Consider the following 19,546-nt stretch of genomic DNA (forward strand, 5'->3'; position numbering starts at 1 on the left):
TAGTGGCTTGTCATACAGTACATTCGACTAGTGTGTTGTAAAGCATTGAAATGTCTCGTAGAGTGTTGTACAGTGGAGTGTTGTTGGATAGAGTTGAGTATAGAGTTGCAAAGTGGACTTTATGTGGTTGAATTGGAGTACAGTGTCATAGGGCGTTATACAATGTAGTAGAGTTTTACGGATTACAGATGAAAAGAGTGAAGTAGAGTGTGGTAGAGTTGAGCAATGTAGAGAGGAGCGTTGAACAGTGGTGTAGAGTACGTAGATTATAGAGAAGTGTAGTCAATTGGAGTTGTGCAGGATAGACTAGATTAAAGTGTCAGAGTGTAGTGTTATGTTGTAGAGAGGTGTGGAGTGGAGTAAAGTGGCTGTCATAGCTTAGCATGTAGCAAAGTCTCAGAGAGTGGGGTGGTATGGCATACGGTGGAGTGAACTGTCTTTTGTTACACTGTTGGAATGTGTCATACAGTGGAGTATACTGTAGTGGCACAGAGTGAATTAGAGTGTTGTGGAGTCGAGATGAGTAAAGTGCACTGCAGTGTGGTAGAGGGGAATGGCCTCAAGTGTGATAGAGTTGATTGTCATAGAGCTTTCTAGAGTGGAGTGGTGTAGAGTGGAGCAGTTGAAAACTGCAGAATAGTGTGGAGAAGTACGTGATAGATTTGAGTAGAGTAAAGTGTGGAGGAGTGACACAGAGAGAGTTGTGTAGAGTGTGGTCGAGTATAGTAAAGGGTTGTTTAGCAGCATAAAGTAAACTAGAGTGATGTCCATTTATATAAAGTAGAGTAAAGTGTTGTGCTATACAGTGGATTACTGTTTACAGTGGAGGGGCATAGGTTTTCGTTCAGTGTCATAGAGTGTTGTAGAATGGAGTAGATTTGAGTAGTGTGGAGTGGAGTTGGGTGAAGTGGAGTGGCATAGACTGGAATAGCATACAGTGGAGTACAAAGGAGTGGGATACAGTGAAATAGCATTGAGTTCAGTACGCTACATTGGAGTGACGTACAATGGAGTGGCACAGTTTGGAGTGGGGTAGAGTGAAATAGCAGACAGTCGAGTGACATAGAGTATTTGTGGTGTCCAATGGAATAGCATAGAATGGAGTATTGTAGAGTAGAGTGGTGTACATTGAAATGGCTCAGAGTGGAGTAGCGCTAAGTGGAGTGGAAAACAATGTAATAGAGTACTGTGGAGTGTCGTACATTGTTGTAGCATACAGTGGAATACATTTCAGTGTAGGGGTGTACGCTGGAGTGGCATAGAGTGGAATACCGTATACTAGGGTAGCCACAGTGGAGTGGCATACAGTGTAGTGAAATAGAGTGGAGAGGCGTGGAGTGCGGTCAAGTTGAATACCATATAGTGGAGTGACGTAGAGTGTAGTTGCATACAGTGTGATAGTGTAGAGTTCAGTGGTGTAGAGAGTACAATGGCATAGAGCAGAGTACAGTGAAGTGGCATAGAGTGGAATAGCTTACAGTGTAGTACGGTACTGTGGAGTGGCATACAATGAATGGTGTACAGCCTAGTGGCATACAGTGGAGTGGGGTTGAGTGCAGTGGCACACGGTATAGTAGTGGCATACAGGGGAGAGGCGTACAATGGAATAGCATAGAATGGAGTGGCTTAGAGTGGAGTTACATAAACTGGAGTGACGTAGAGTGTAGTAACTTTCAGTGTAGTAGAATGCAGTGGAATCGTGTATAATGGAGTATTGTAGAGTGTAGTGGTAAATAGTGGAATAGCATTCAGTGTAATAGCGTACAGTGGAGTAGTATACGCTGGAATCGCATATAGTCGAGTAGCGTACAGTGGAATGGCATGTAGTGGAGTGGACCGGAGGAGCGTACAGTAGAATGGGGTAGAGCAGAATACCATACAGTAGAGTGGTTTATTGTGGTGTTGCACACACTGAAACAGGCTAGAGAGGTGTGGTGTACAATGGAGTCGTGTACAGGGTAATAGTGTAGAGTGGAGTACATTGGAGTATTGTGGAGTGAAATAGCATAGAGTGGAGTACCATCCAGTACCATCCAGTGGATTTCTGTACAGTGCCATAGCGTACAGTGTAGAGTGGAGTGGAGTACAGTGGAATAGTGTACAGTGGAGTGCCGTAGACTGGAGTGTCATATAGTGCAGTGTGGTACAGTGGTGTGGTGTACAGTTGAGTTACACACAGTGTAATAGGGTACAGTGAAGTGGCATACAGTGCAGTGGAGTGGACTGGGGTGGCGTACAGCAGAGTGGTATGGAGTAGAGTGGAACAGCATACAGTGGAGTGGTGCATAATGCAATAGTGTATAATGGAGGGGCATTGAATGGAGTGGCATACACTAGAGTGGTGTAGAGTGGAGTATGGTACAGTGGAGTGTTATGCAGTGGAATAGCATACAGTGTTGTGGTATACAGTGGTGTGGAGTAGAGTGGAATAGCGTACAAAGAAGTAGCTTACAGTGGAGTGGTGTATAGTGGAGAGACGAAGATTGTGTCGGTGGAAAGTGGAGTGTGGTAGAGTGGAATATTGTACAGTAGAGTGGTGTAGAGTTGAGTTGCATACAGTCTAATAGCGTAGACTGGATGGATTGTGTAGAGTGTACTGGTGTACAGTGGCATATTGTAGAGTGGAGTAATGTGGAATAGCATAGAATGTATTAGCATAGAGTAAAGTGGGGTACAGTGGAGTTGCGTAGACTGGAGTGGCACACAGTGGAGTATAGTAGAGTGGATTACCATACAATTGAGTGACATACAGTTGAAAGACGTCCAATGGGATAGCGTATAATATAGTGACATTGAGTAGAGTTGCATGCATTGGAGTGCCATAGAGGAGAGGCGAACAGTGGAGTGGCATACAGTGGATTATCGTACAAAGTGTAGCAGATTAGAGTGGAGTTGCGTAGATTGTATTAGCATTGAGTGTATTGGTGTAGAGAGAAGTGGTGTACAATGAAGCAGCGTATAGTGGACTATCATATAGTGGAGCTTTATAGAGTGGAGTGATGTATAATGGGGTAGCGTGAACTGTTTCCCTTTTTTGGTAATCTTTTTAAGTTGAACAGTAATTTTTAGCTATTACTGCAGTACTGCGTTGTTTATGTTTAAATAATTAAATATGTTAAAATTTGTAAATACACTGTAATTTACTATATTTATGAAATAAAGTTTATTACAGTGTATTTAATATGTTTAACCATATACAAATTTTAATTTATTTTTGGCACTGAGGTACTTCCAAGGTAGTATTGCTTTACACCATGAATGCTTTTTCAAATATGTAGAAACCTAATACTTACTTTGATTGACCCAACAACACAGTGCCAGTTATAGTTTACCCGCATATGAGCTTACATATTATATCACTCATGACATGTTTATGGCATCATTGTTGACATCACTGATTACATGTAAATAATAACAGTGATGTCATTAATAATGAGATCATTTACTCATTCTCATACTGTGCTCCAGGCTTTCAAAAGGCAGGAGTCATAAAAAGCAGAAATGAAGGGGTTCATTTTGTCATTGAAATTATGGTTTATGTTCTAGAAGGTTAAAACGTGGTCATAAATATCTTCCTCATCCATTTCAATAAAATCTTCTGACACGTAGACACAGGCAATAGGCGGCCAGTTCACTCCCTCATGATCAGCTGCAGATTTACCACCATATTCTATTGAGCAACTAGAGCGCTAACATTCTGTAAAAACACACAAAAAAGGACAGTGGACCAAGAGAAGCAACCAGGCAGGAACCAATCCAATGCAATCACCAGTTACATTTTTTCAAATGCAAAAGTCAATTCTTGTGTGCAGAATCTCCAGAAGGGCCCCCTGCCCAAGAGCACTCCCCTGTAACCAGGGGCAACCAAATGAAAAACAACATTAGATGACGCACCAATTTGTAGCACTATTCAAAACAGTCCTTTGAAAAATAATTCTGCAAGAATCCATAAAGTCGTTGTGCATGGATCGAGTTTTTTTCTTCCTTTATATAGTTCTTTCTTTAAAAGACAGATAGCCAATGCGTTTCGTCCTAAAAAAACAGGACTTCTTCAGGGGAATGCAGGAATTATGAAGAGGATTTTGTCGTAATAACAATGGGAAAAATGTATATGGCGACTGGGGTGGAATTCTGACCCTTGCGTTCCACTCATCCCTCTGAGCCGCTGAGTAGTCCAATCAAAGTGACAAGTGCTAAAAGGATAGATATACTTCTATTTTCTTGAGATCACTTAGTAATTTTGTAGCCTGGAGTGTGGCGTGTGTGGTATGATACCACAGCAATTCAGTGCTGCAATGCAATTCTTATCCCCTAGGTCTTATTGGAAGTGGGGCCAATGGCTTTGTTATAGTGTGACCAATGGCTTTGTTATAGTGTGGCCATTGGCTTTGTTATCGGGCCCTGCTGGGCGGCAGGAGAATGGCATTTGCGATGTGCCGTTGGACTATCCGTCTGAAGAAAACAACTCACGCTGAGCACTGGAGTTCAGGCTGAAGATTCCTATGCTTATTTAACGAGCCCACAGAGTTGCCGTTCAATTAATTCAGACCACAATAGTCAGTCCAGGAGAGGAGGGACGGGCAGCCACTCCGTTAGAAGATTCAGCTTGCCACTTGAAGTCGGTGTAACTCGAGTAAATCAGTGTAGAGTAATTATATGGAATTACCGTAGAATTCAGCAAGATTATGATTGAATTAGGCGAGCAGAGTAATTTTGCGTTTAGCGCCATTTCTAAACACAAAAATTCTGTCTTGAGTCCAAAATGGAAGCGAGGATGCATTTTGTGCTAAGAAATAGCGCTCTGTGCAACAGAGCACAGATACCAAGTCTGAGCATCGCTTGCGCTCTGTAAATGTGCTCTCCCAGTAGGATTTGTTCCCCAACATTAGTCTCAATTACCCGAGCAGAAGCAATTGTGTGATTATCAGTAATTCTGTGCCAAAGAGCAATGCAGAATTACCCAAATTACTCTGGTGTAATAGACATTCTGCCCAGGCATACTGTTAACATATACATTTTCAACATATTTATTGTATTTTATTCCCAGATTTTTTACTCCTTTCCCCGTGCCCCTTACTTCCCTTTTGTTAGAAATGGGATTTCTGGTTGGCTGAGGCTTGCACCAAAGCCAGGCAGAAACCACCACTCTAGTTAGGGCAAGGAAGTTACACTCCAAAGATAACCTCTGCTCACCCCCTTGGCATCGTGACACGAGCAGTAAGGCTGATCCCCGGGGCAATGTAAGTTAAGTATTTGCACACGCACCCACCAGCAACAACATCCCAGGACCCCACAAAAGGAACTCCACACAAGGTTATATAAAAATGGCCTTTGTATTATCAGAACACATCAGAATCAGAATCACAGGATGTACATATAGGAAAGGGCCACATGGACCACTGTCAGGAATAAGCACTTAGTAAAGAAATAGCACGTTTAGAACTTAGAACAAGCAGAAGCTTCACACATGATGCATAAAAACACATTCAGAGGTGTAAGGAAGACACATGATGCATAAAACACATTCAGCGGTGTAAGGAAGACACATGACGCATAAAACACATTCAGCGGTGTAGGTAAAACACATGATGCATAAAACACATTCAGCGGTGTAAGGAAGACACATGACGCATTAAAACACATTCAGCGGTGTAGGTAAAACACATGATGCATACATCACATTCAGCGGTGTAAGGAAGACATATGACGCATAAAACACATTCAGCTGTGTAGGTAAAACACATGATGCATAAAAAACATTCAGCGGTGTAGGAAAGCAACTTTGTACATGATGCATAAAAACGCATTCAGATGTACCAGAACACAGAGTGCACAAAACATACAACACACAGTACATTTCCTAGCACCCTAAGAAGCACATAACTCACAACAAAGTCCAGGTTGCGCTACTGCGCCAAAAACCTAAACGTAGCAGCTGCCCACTACTTGCTGGGAAGCTGAGGACAGGGAAACAACAGTGCCTAAACGCTGCATCTGGCACTAAGTGCTGCGCAGTGGGGGAAAGCCAAGGTAGGGATGAAGGAGTGCATCTCACTCCTAGTCCAAAGAACAAGTCCCTAGAAAGCAAAACCTAAAGGGAGCAGCGGCCCACAAAGGGCTGGGCAGCTGAGGACAAAACTGCATCAGGGGGCTCTCGCTAGACCTTAGAAACAAGTTGTGCCAACGTTGGAGCCGTCTAGGCTCTAGAACACTACATGTGCCCTCTGACTCCTCAACCACAAAGACTGCGCAAAACTGAGCCATCTGGCTCTCTAGATTACTGGGGCCTTGGAGCCACGGGGCTCTGTAAAGAAATACATGCCCCCAAGTACCTCTCGGCGACTCTTTAATCACTCCGGGCCATCGTGGGAGCCCTCTGGACTCAGAGAACTACTGGGGCTAGGGAGCAACCTCGGCTCCTTAAAAACACATGCCCCCAATCGCTGTATCCCACAGGGGAAAAGACCTGGGCCTCTCTGGCCCCTTAAAACCACTATGGCTCCTCCAGGAGCGGCCCTCTGCAAGACAGGGCCGCTCTAACCAGGACGCACCACTGTGCCTCGATCAGATTCCATCACTCGCCAGCACGGAGCCCCCCCAGCCCTCTCTCACTCACCGGGCTGGACTTCCTGGCGGGGGCTCCTCCGGCAGTTCTTCTTCTCCTGTGGCGGTAGCGCTTTGCGGGGCTCTCGAAATACATGAGAGCCCCGCCTTCACAAGGCGACCGGCCCGCTTCACCCGGTCCCCCATCTCAGGACCGGGACTTCTAAAGTGGAGCCCTCCAGGCTCCAGGACGTCTCACGGCAACTCGGGGAGGCGGGGTGGGCTCCCGGCCTCCCCACGCAGCACCAGCTCCTTGCAGGGCAGCGGGCAGCATCTCCGGTCTCCCTCTTGGCCCGGGAAACCGGCAAGACAGGCAAATAGCTTCCCCCAGGCAGGGGGGAGCGGAACCAAAGGGTCGCCAAGCCCCGCCCACCTTCACCACTTCCGGGTCACGGCAGGCAGCGGACCGGCTATGTTCCAACAGGCAGCCCGGGGCTGCGGCGGTGATCATTTTCTGGGGGCATAGAGAGGGGTGGGCACCCTCGAGGTAAAAAATAAACGTAGAAACGGGGTGGGCACCAGTTAAGGCTCCTGTTAACTGGCAAATCAAAGAGGTGGGCACTCGCACCAAAAATGAGCCAAGGGGGGATCCCCACTCCGGGGAATCCCTCGGGTAAAAGGGCAGCATTGCGCTGCCAATGAGGAATGCAGCCATGAGGGGCCAACTACTTAAATAACAGGGCAAATTTAGAATCAAGCACTTTCCAGGCGCTAGGGCAAGCAAAAAGGTCCCTAAAGATAAAGGAGAGATCCTGGGGCAAGGAAAAGGAGCAGCCAGCTCCCAGCAAAGCAAGTCCCCCAGTCATCCAGACAAGGCAGAGGGGTCCCCAAGAAGTCCTCCAATATCCAGGCCATCCAGGGGCTGGGCAGGGCCCTGGGAGGCAAGCCTTCCCCTGGGCCCCAGCAGTAGCACGCCCCAGGTAGATTCTAGTCAGGAAAACAAGAACATTTTACAAGAGGTCACAGCCTCCTTTTATACACACAATTCCTTTGTCTAAAGGTGCAGGCAAGGGGCGAAACAGATACAACTGGTTCCTGAGCACTTTGTTTTTGCTCAGCCCCTCTCTCTATTCACAGGATGGGTCAGGGACATCAGACACACCACATGGGGTGGAGCCAGCATTGTGGGGGGAAAGCCCAGCCCTATTCAGGTCCCAGGTGCACTCCTCCCCAGCCATCAACATGCAGATCTCCCATTCACCACCGGGGCAGACCCATCCTGACTCCTGGAGCCTGGCACACCAGCCAGCCCCAGCCAATCACACGCCAGAACATTCACTGCACAGACAGGCCAACTTCTAGAAGTGGCACTTCCACACTAGAAACATTTATGCCGCACACATCGTCGCGCAGCATTTAATCACACGAGTCTGCACATAACAAACTCGCATCTGCACTCCCCACACATCAGGAACTACCAGGGACACACACATTCCCCATGCATTCCTATGGGAGGGCAGGCCAATCCCACACACGCACTCAGAGAGCGCACGCACTTTACACTGCGCCACAGTGCTAAAGTGCGCAAAGACCAGAAATCATTATAATTATGTAACACTAAAAGGCAAAAAGTTCAGGGGTGAACCTGCCAGAAGGGCCAAGTCCAACACAACCCCCTGCCAGCCAAAACGCAGGGCAGACCAATCATCACTGTGATGGACTTCCCTGCTTTGGGCGATAGAACACGGACACGGGCCCGCACTGCAGGGACACCTTTCGGTTCGACGCCACATTGATCCATAAACAAGCACACTAAAAAAAAAATTCAGGCCCAACTAGGCTACCCCACTGGTACTCCTTAGTTGTCCACGGCTACGACCAGGCCCTAGGCCATCCAGATACCACTGGTCCTTACCAATCCACAGAGTAGGGGGTAGTAACCCCTGGCCTACAATAGCCATTTTCCACCCTCCTTCTCAGTGTAGTTCCAAACTACCACTGATCCTCCAACCTAGGGTCCGCACCCTCAGGCTGACCAGAGGTCACGGGTAAGAATGCCCCACCCTACCTCTACTTCTGGGGTTGCGCACTCTCCCAGGAGAAGCACCCTCCAGAACACAACTCTCCCACCAGTCCAGGACCTCTCTCCCTCAACTGGTCTACCACCTGGGATCCAAATTCACCGGATGCACAGGGGTCAGACTCCCTCTGACCCCCTTCCAGAGTTCTGCACCCTCCCACTGTAAAACAGGGTCCCTCCACTTAAGGTAGGCCCCACCTGCTCTCAGGGTAGTACCACAACACTCAGCCAAGAACCCTAAAGATCCCTGCTAGGCCGGTACCACCCCTTCTGGGAAACACAGGGTCTCTTCACTTAAGATGAGCCCCACCTGTGTTCACAGGGGTACCCCTAGAAGACAAACCGGCCAGGACACTGGCTACAGTCGCCCTGCCGTCCAGGACAGGCAAACACCTGAACCTGGCTCCCCAACCTAGGGACGCTACCCTTTGGTTAGATGCCTGGCGCACCAGGACTTCTACAAGTTGAAAATAAAATCTAAGACTTTCTCTCCTCCCTCAGCAGCAAGGCAACCACTGCCGGCCAATCCCGCAGGTCAGGGACAGTACTCCTTCATACAGCTTACACTGTTCCTTCTCTTCAGGCAGAAGTTCCTTCTTGTAACTTCAGGACACTGCTTACAGTTGCCCTTACATCCAGATCCGGAAACACCTGCTACTGGTTCCCCAACCGAGGGACGTACCCTTTGGTCAGATGCCTGGTGCACCAGGACTTCCTTGAGGGTGACACATAACTAATGTGTCGTGTAACAAGTCTGCCTGTCACTCAGGAAAGAAGTGGCATCACCATGGTTGCTCCCCGGTGACACAGCCCTTCTGGCTGGCCCCTGACCAACTGGTTCCTCCACTGGGGACGCTATCCCCCTCGCACCCCTCCATCTGGACTTCTGCACCCTCCCAACTGGAGCAGTACTGCCAGACACCAGGACTGATGGAGCTCTGCTTACAGACACTCCACGTCCTTCAGACACTGGGAGATCCCCCTCAAAGGACGCTCCATACGGACATGCTAGGCTCCCTCACCTGGTGTTCCCAAAAAAAACACCCAGACTACGGAGACCGGGCTTGTGCTCCTCTGAGCCCCTTCCACCACCGGGCTGGAAGACCAGAACTTTCCTTAGGGTCACTCCCCAACAAATAACACAATGGCACAGGGGCAGGGGAAACTCCCTTGAGCTTCAGGCCCACCCCTGAAATCCAACACACATCCATTTATTCAGCAAGCTCCTTATCCCAGAGAACTCACACCACTCGTCCAGTGCCACACAACATTCATCCACCCCCCCCAGACTGGTAAGACAGTTTCTAACGCCCCTGATTTCTCAACCTGACCACACGTGACACAGGTACCATGACTCCGGGAACGGGACGGGGAACACATGCACTGGACGCACTTATGCTGCCACCACTGGATCCTACCCTTCCTGGGAAATCCAGAAAACTTACACTGCACTTACCCTCCTGAGCTAGGGACACCTAACTCACAGTGCACAAGAAACACATTTCCCAAGAAATGACATTTAGAACAAATTAGAAACAATAATCCCCTTTCATGTGACTATCTAAAATGTAGAGTTTTGTAGTGGAGCCAGTTGTCGCTGTGGTGCTGAGCAAACACAAATCCGGATCCTTCCAGTGCTTCCAGTGTTAGAAAGGGGATTTCTGGTTGGCTGCGGCTTGCGCCAAAGCCAGGCAGAAACCACCACTCTAGTTAGGGCAAGGAAGTTCCACTCCAAAGATAACCCCTGCTCACCCCCTTGGCAATGTGACACGAGCAGTAAGGCTGATCCCCAGGGCAATGTAAGTTAAGTATTTGCGCACGCACCCACCAGCAACAACATCCCAGGCCCCCACAAAAGGAACTCCACACAAGGTTATATCAAAATAGCCTTTGTATTATAAGAACACATCAATATCATAATCACAGGATGTACATTGTGCCTTAGGCACGGGCAGAATTTACAGGGGATTATGTACATATAGGACAGGGCCACATGGACCACTGTCAGGAATAAGCACTTGGTAAAGAAATAGCACGTTTAGAACTTAGAACAAGCAGAAACTTCACACATGATGCATAAAAACACATTCAGAGGTGTAAGGAAGACACATGATTCATAAAACACATTCAGCGGTGTAAGGGAGACACATGACGCATAAAACACATTCAGCGTTGTAGGTAAAACACATGATGCATAAAACACATTCAGCGGTGTAGGAAAGCAACTTTGTACATGATGCATAAAAACACATTCAGAGGTACCAGAACACAGGGTGCGCAACACATACAACACAGAGTACATTTCCTAGCACCCTAAGAAGCACATAACTCACAACAAAATCCAGGTTGCGCCACTGCGCCAAAAACCTAAACGTAGCAGCTGCCCACTACTTGCTGCGGTTACTGCAAAAACAACAATGATGGACAGAATGTGGATCAATGTCACACATTCACCCCAGTCAAAAGATCTGGGCCCAAATCCATCGTTTTTCCACTCCACACCACCCTGGGTTAGACAATGGCGATATGCAAATCAGCGCTGACCCTGTGCCCCATGGGAACAGTCCAGTCCGAACTACAAAAGCCATGTCCTTCCCAGAACGGAAACAAGCATTTGAGGACCGGCCCGGTTTCGAGGTAACACCTCTCATCAGCCCGGCTAGCTTGCTTCCAGTGGTGTGGAGTGCCTGGGACTCACGTCTGAGCATCCCCAGTACACTTAGAGCGGTTACTGCAAAAACAACAATGATGGACAGAATGTGGATCAATGTCACACATTCACCCCAGTCAAAAGATCTGGGCCCAAATCCATCGTTTTTCCACTCCACACCACCCTGGGTTAGACAATGGCGATATGCAAATCAGCGCTGACCCTGTGCCCCATGGGAACAGTCCAGTCCGAACTACAAAAGCCATGTCCTTCCCAGAACGGAAACAAGCATCCGAGGACCGGCCCGGTTTCGAGGTAACACCTCTCATCAGCCCGGCTAGCTTGCTTCCAGTGGTGTGGAGTGCCTGGGACTCACGTCTGAGCATCCCCAGTACACTTAGAGCGGTTACTGCAAAAACAACAATGATGGACAGAATGTGGATCAATGTCACACATTCACCCCAGTCAAAAGATCTGGGCCCAAATCCATCGTTTTTCCACTCCACACCACCCTGGGTTAGACAATGGCGATATGCAAATCAGCGCTGACCCTGTGCCCCATGGGAACAGTCCAGTCCGAACTACAAAAGCCATGTCCTTCCCAGAACGGAAACAAGCATCCGAGGACCGGCCCGGTTTCGAGGTAACACCTCTCATCAGCCCGGCTAGCTTGCTTCCAGTGGTGTGGAGTGCCTGGGACTCACGTCTGAGCATCCCCAGTACACTTAGAGCGGTTACTGCAAAAACAACAATGATGGACAGATGTGGGTCCCAGGCACTCCACACCACTTGGAGTCAAGCTAGCCGGGCTGAAGAGAGGTGTTACCTCGAAACCGGTCCGGTCCTCGGATGCTTGATTCCGGTCTGGGAAAGATATGGCTGTTGTAGTTCGGACTGGACTGTTCCCATGGGGCAACAGGGTCAGAGCTGATTTGCATAAAGCCATTATCTGACCCAGGGTGGTGTGGAGTGCAAAAAAACGATGGATTTGGGCCCAGATCTTTTGACTGGGGGAGTGTGTGACATTGATCCACATTCAGTCCATCACTTGTTGTTTTTTGCCCACTACTTGCTGGGCAGCTGAGGACAGGGACAGAACAGGGCCTAAACGCTGCATCTGGCACTACGTGCTGCGCAGCGGGGGAAGGCCAAGGTAGGGATGAAGGAGTGCGTCTCACTCCTAGTCCCAAGAACAAGTCCCTAGAAAGCAAAACCTAAACAAAGCAGCTGCCAACAAAGTGCTGGGCAGCTGAGGACAAAACTGCGTCAGGGGGCTCTTGCTAGCCCTTAGAAACACGTTGCACCAACGTTGGAGCCCTCTAGGCTCTAGAACACTACATGTGCCCTCTGGCTCCTCAACCACAAAGACTACGCAAAACTGAGCCATCTGGCTCTCTAGATTACTGGGGCCTTGGAGCCACAGGCTCTGTAAAGAAATACATGCCCCCAAGTCCCTCTCGGGGACTCTTTAATCACTCCGGGCCATCGTGGGAGCCCTCTGGGCTCAGAGAACTACTGGGGCGGGGGAGCAACCTCGGCTCCTTAAAAACACATGCCCCCAATCGCTGTATCCCACGGGGGAAAAGACCTGGGCCTCTCTGGCACCTTAAAACCACTATGGCTCCTGCGGGAGCGGCCCTCTGCAAGACAGGGCCGCTCTAACCGGGACGCACCACTGTGCCTCCATCAGGCTCCATCACTCGCCTGCATGGAATCACCCCCAGCCCTCTCTAACTCACCGGGCTGGACTTCCTGGCGGGTGCTCCTCCAGCGGTTCTGCTTCTCCTTCGGCGGTAGCGCTTTGCGGGGCTTTCGAAATACATGAGAGCCCCGCCTTCACCAGGCGCCCGGCCCGCTTCACCCGGTCCCCAATCTCGGGACCGGGACTTCTAAAGTGGAGCCCTCCAGGCTCCAGGATGTCTCGCGGCAACTCGGGAAGGCCAGGTGGGCTCCCGGCCTCCCCACGCAGCACCAGCTCCTTGCAGGGCGGCGGGCAGCATCTCCAGTCTCCCTCTTGGCCCGGGAGACCGGCAAGGCAGGCAAATGGCTTCCCCCAGGCAGGGGGAAACGGAACCAAAGGGTTGCCAAGCCCCGCCCACCTTCACCACTTCCGGGTTTCTGGGTGGGACGGTGACTTGTCTGAGGTCACACAGTGTGTCTTTAACTCTCTCTCCTCTCTCTGCAGTGCTGGGGTCTCTGAGTGGGACAGTGACTTGTCTGAGGTCAAACAGTATGTCATTGACTCTCTCTCCTCTCTCTGCAGGCTAGGGTCTCTGGGTGGGACAGGGGCTTGTCTGAGGTCACACAGTGTGTCATTAACTCTCTTTCCCCTCTCTGTAGTGCTGGGGTCTCTGGGCAGGGCAGGGACTTGTCTGAAGTCACACAGTGTGTCATTAACTCTCTCTCTGCAGTGCTGGGGTCTCTGGGTGGAACAGTGACTTGTCCGAGGTCACACAGTGTGTCATTCACTCTCTCTTCCCTACAGTGCTGGGGTCTCTGGGTGGGACAGTGACTTGTCTGAGGTCACACAGTGTGTCATTACCTCTCTCCCCTCTCTCTGCAGTGCTGGGGTCTCTGGGTGGGACAGTGACTTCTCTTAGGTCACACAGTGTGTCATTAACTCTCTCCTTGCTGCAGGGCTAGGGTCTCTGGGTGGGGCAGTGACTTGCCTGTGGTCACACAGTGTGTCATTACCTCTCTCCCCTCTCTCTGCAGTGCTGGGGTCTCTGGGTGGGACAGTGACTTGTCTGAGGTCACACAGTGTGTCATTACCCCTCTCTCCTCTCTCTACAGTGCTGGGGTCTCTGGTGGGACAGTGACTTGTCTGAGGTCACACAGTGTGTCATTAACTCTCTCTCTCTTCTCTCTGCAGTGCTGGGGTGTCTGGGCTGTACATAGACTTGGCTGAGGTCACACAGTGTGTCATTAACTCTCTCTCCTCTCTGCAGCGCTGGGGTCTCTGGGTGGGACATTGACTTGTTTGAGGTCACACAGTTGGTCATTAACTCTCCTCTCTCTGCAGTGCTGAGGTCTCTGGGTGGTACAGTGACTTGTCAGAGGTCACACAGTTTGTCATTAACTCTCTCTCCTTTCTCTGCAGCACTGGGATCTCTGGGTGGGACAGTGATTTGTCTGAGGTCACACAGTGTGTCATTACCTCTCTCTGCAGTGCTGGGGTCTCTGGGTAGGACAGTGACATGTCTGAGGTCACACAGTGTGTCATTAACTCTCCTCTCTCTGCAATGCTGGGATCTCTGGGTGGGACATTGACATGTCTGAGATCACACAGAGTGTCATTAACTCCCCCCTCTATGCAGTGCTGGGGTCTTGTGGTGGGATGTTGACTTGTCTGAGGTCACACAGTGTGTCATTAACTCTCTCTCTTCTCTCTGCAGTGCTGGGGTCTCTGGGTGGGACAGTGACTTGTCTTAGGTCACACAGCGTGTCATTAACCCTCTCTCCTCTGCAGTGCTGGGATCAGGGTGGGACATTGACTTGTCTGAGGTCACACAGTGTGTCATTAACACTCTCTTTTCTCTCTGCAGTGCTTGGCTCTCTGGTGGGACAGTGACTTGCCTGAGATCACACAGTGTGTAATTAACTCTCTCTCCTCTCTCTGCAGTGCTGGGGTCTTTGGGTGGGACAGTGACTTGTCTGATGTCACACATTGTGTCATTACCTCTCTCTCCTCTCTCTGCATTGCTGGGGTGTCTGGGTGGGTCAGTGGCATGTCTGAGATCACACAGTGTGTCAGTAACTCACTCTCCTCTCTCTGCAGTGTTGGGGTCTCTCGGTGGGACAGTGGCTTGTCTGAGGTCACACAGTGTGTCATTAACTCTCTTTCCTCTCTCTGCAGGCTAGGGTCTCTGGGTGGGACAGTGGCTTGTCTGAGGTCACACAGTGTCATAAACTCTCTTTCCTCTCTCTGCAGTGCTGGGGTCTCTGGGCAGGGCAGTGACTTGTCTGAGGTCACATAGTGTGTCTTTTGGACTTGGCCCTTCTGGCAGGTTCACCCCTAAACTTTTTGCTTTTGATATGTAAAGTGGTGCTAGTGATTTTTGGCGTCTGCGCACTTTACCACTGTGTCCCAGGGTAAATTGCGTGTGTGTAGTGAGGTTGGCCTGCCCTCCCATAGGAATGCATGGGTAATGTATGTGTCCCTGGTAGTTCCTGATGCGTGGGGTGTGCAGACTCGAGTTTGGTATGTGCGGACTCGTGTGATTAAATGCTGCGCGATGATGTGTGCAGCGTGAATGTGTCTAGTGTGGAAGTGCCACTTTTAGAAGTTGGCATGTCTGTGTAATTTAGGTGAAATGACTGGCTGGCTTGTGATTGGCTGGAGCTGGCTGGTGTGCCAGGTTCCAGGCATCATGATGGGTCTGCCCCAGTGGTGAATTAGAGATCTGCATGTTGATGGCCAGGGAGGAGTGTACCTGGGACCTGAATAGGGCTGGGCTTCCCCCACACAATTCTGGCTCAGCCGCCTGTGGTGCGTCTAATGTCCCTAGCCTGGCCAGTGAATGGAAAGAGTGGCTGAGCACAACAAAGTGCTCCAAAACCAGTTGCATCTGGTTTTACCTTCACCCTGCAGCCTCAGACAAAGGATTTCTATGTATAAAAAGGGGCTGTATCCTCTTGCAAAAGGTTCTGTTGCCTGATCCTAAATTGGGGGTGCGGGGTCTGCTGCTGCTGGGCGCCAGGAGGAACCGCCACTGGGGCCTGCCTCCCTGCCTGGATGGCCCTGTGAGCTGGCCCCTGGGCCCAGTCTTTGCGCCCCCCACCTCCTGAAGGACATTTTGCTGTGCTTGTCCCTGGACTTTGGGGACATTAGCGCTTGGGAGCGCTCTGCTTGTCTTTCTTTATTCCCCTAGTGCTGGGAGCGCTTTTACTTTCCTTACAGCACCTGGGGGCGCTTGAGTGGCTTCAGGGAGCTATCTGTAGCATCGCATTACTGGGGGAGAGAGGGGATTCCCCCGCCCTTGTGCCTCCCAGCGGCTGCCCACGCCGCATATTTGCCTTTATTTATTTATTTATTTTTCGAGGGTGCCCACCCCTCATTTTGTGCTAAAATCACCGACCCCGGCCCGGGGATCTTCTGTGAGGCGCTGTTCCCGCCTCCACACCCCAGGGCCGCGCTGCCATTGGCTGCCGCAGCCGCGACCCGGAAGTGCTGCCCCCAAAAACCGGAAGACGACGGGAGCCCACCCGCGCTCCGGTGTTGGAGAAGATTGCCCGCCGCCTAACCGCTGGGAGCCTTGGAGGCTCCAAAGAGAAACTGCCGCCCCAGCCGTCAGCCGTTCTAGCCTCCGTCCCCGCCGCCAGCCGTCAGCAGGAGGAGCCAGAGAAGCTGGTGAGTGACGGACCCGGGGGGGGGGGAGCTCTGAAGGGGGCATTGGTTCCTGTCTCGAGCCCACGAGAGGCTCCAATGTGTGGGGCCTATTTGTTTTAGAGCCTAAAAGGCTCAGGGGCATTTTGTAGTTGACACCCACACGCGGCTCAGACATCCCGGGAGCAGTTGTTGCAGAGCCCACGAGAGGGCTCCAGGGGTCAGTGCATTTGTTCTCAGAGTCCACGAGGGACTCCAGCATTTGGGGACATTTGTTTAAGAGCCACGTGGCTCCCACTTCTTTGGGGGCCGTTGTCTAGAGCCCACAAGATGCTTCTAGGCATTGTTGCTGTTCCGAGTCCCCCGAATGGGAAACCAACGACCTGGGTGCATTTCTTAAAAGCTCACAAGGCTTTCGGGCACGTTCCTTGATATCAAATCCCCCGAGAGGGACTCCAACGATTGAGGGGCATTACAGAGGGTAGAGCGGCCCCAGTTAGCAGAGGGCCGCTCCCCCAGTGTGGGGCACATTTTTGATACAGAGCCCACGAGGCTCCAGGGGGCATTTTCTTCTTAAGCCTGCCAGGCTCACACATGTTTTGGGCCCCTCGCTTGTCTCTTTACAAGCCCAGAGGAGATCCCCAGCTGCCCAGCACTTAGTGGGCAGCTGCTATGTTTAGGCCCTGGTGAATCTTCTTTGGCTGCCTGCGCAGCCTGCCCTGACTTTTCTGGACACAGGGCGTTTCAGCCCCTGAAAGGCCAAAGTGGCCTGGGGGACAGTTCTACGTGTTTTTATGCCCTATGTGATATTTTGTGCTAAATTTGATTTATGCTCTAATGCTTTGGGTTTTAGGAAATGTACTGTGAGTAGCATGTTTTGCACACCCTGTGTTCTGACACCTCTGAATGTGTTTTTATGCATCATGTGTGAAGTTTCCGGCCTATACCCCTAAATGTAGTGTTATGCTTAGGTGGTTGTTTTTCCTAGTATAGTTATACTAGTGAGCTCATGGTTCCCTGCGTGATATTTTCCTAAGGTGGTTAGGGTTGCGTAGGTGGTACTTACCTTTTACCAGTGGTTACTGGTTGTGTGCTACATTTGTTATTTGGTGGTGCTACAGTTATTATATGGTCTATGTTCTAAGCGTTATTCCTACAAAGTGCTTATTCCTGACAGTGGCCCAAGTGGCCCTGTCCCAAGTACATTATCCCCTGTAAATTTTGCCTGTGAATGTGGCACATTGTAAAGTGTGTATTTATTATCTAATGTCTTTGGTATAATACAAAGGCTATTTTTATATATAGCGATACAAAAGGGGATGATAGACGGAGCGCTTGAACAAATCAAACACTCACCCCCAGTCAACTGATCTGGGTTTAATCCATCACCATTCTTTAGTTCACTCCACCACCCCAGTTCAGACATGGCTATATGCAAATCAGTCTGACCCTGTGCCTTATGGGAACAGTCCAGCCCGAACTGCCAAGCCATGTCTTCCCTGGACCGGAAACAAGCATCCTGGGACCGGTTTCGGATTCATAATCACAGCTGCCTACAACTAAACACCAACAAAACAGAAGTACTCATCATGGGCCCAAACCCCGACGCCTGGAGTGACACCTGGTGGCCCACCGCCCTCGGAAACCCTCCAACCCCCACAGACCACGCACGCAACCTGGGAATCATCCTGGACTCCGAGCTCAAAATGGACCGCCAGATCAACTCTGTGTCATCCTCCTGCTTCCACACCCTCCGCCTCCTTCGTAAGACCTTCAAATGGATCCCCCTCGAACACCGAAAGACAGTCACTCACGCCCTGGTCACCAGCAGACTCGACTACGGCAACGCACTCTACGCCGGAATAAACAAAAACCTCATCTGCAAGCTACAGAACATCCAGAACGCCGCCGCAAGACTGGTCCTCAACCTGCCAAAACACTGCCACATCTCCCAGCACCTGCGCACACTCCACTGGCTCCCCGTCGAGGCGAGAATCACCTTTAAGATGCTCACCCACGCACACAAGGCCCTCCACGGCACCGGACCAGCATACCTGAACAGCCGACTCAAATTCCACGCACCCCAAAGGACCCTACGATCAGCCCAGCTTTCCTACGCTGTGGTCCCCCGCACCAGAAAGACCAGATCGGGAGGCCGCTCCTTCTCCTTCCTCGCGGCCAAAGCATGGAACGCCCTTCCGCTCCACCTCAGACAGACAACATCGCTCCCCATCTTCACAAGTAACCTCAAAACATGGCTCTTCGACAGACCCCCTCCTTGATGGAATGGAACCTGCACCCCCCCAACCCCCCCAACCCTAGCGCCTTGAGACCCTTACGGGTGAGTAGTCGCGCTTTAACAAACTCCTGATTGATTGATTGATAATCCTCAACAGCCAGGCTATCTTGAATCCACTGGCCAAGTGAACAAGGGACTCACGTCTGAGCATACCCTGCCACACTTAGGGCGAACAAAGCGATACAAAAGGGGATGATGGACGGAGCGCTTGAACAAATCAAACACTCACCCCCAGTCAACTGATCTGGGTTTAATCCATCACCATTCTTTAGTTCACTCAGCCACCCCAGTTCAGACATGGCTATATGCAAATCAGTCTGACCCTGTGCCTTATGGGAACAGTCCAGCCCGAACTGCCAAGCCATGTCTACCCTGGGCCGGAAACAAGCATCCTGGGACCAGTTTCGGAATCATAATCCTCATCAGCCAGGCTATCTTGAATCCAGTGGCCAAGTGAACAAGGGACTCACGTCTGAGCATACCCTGCCACACTTAGGGCGAACAAAGCGATACAAAAGGGGATGATGGACGGAGCGCTCGAACAAATCAAACACTCACCCCCAGTCAACTGATCTGGGTTTAATCCATCACCATTCTTTAGTTCACTCAGCCACCCCAGTTCAGACATGGCTATATGCAAATCAGTCT

General features: G+C 50.4%; 1 pseudogene; it reads left to right on the forward strand.

The window, feature by feature from the left end:
• Positions 1-19,546, forward strand: part of LOC144767898 (E3 ubiquitin-protein ligase TRIM38-like) — a 71,755-nt pseudogene that overhangs the window by 10,815 nt on the left and 41,394 nt on the right.

The sequence above is a fragment of the Lissotriton helveticus genome, chromosome 7, assembly GCF_964261635.1.
Source record: "Lissotriton helveticus chromosome 7, aLisHel1.1, whole genome shotgun sequence".
Lineage (NCBI taxonomy): Eukaryota > Metazoa > Chordata > Amphibia > Caudata > Salamandridae > Lissotriton > Lissotriton helveticus.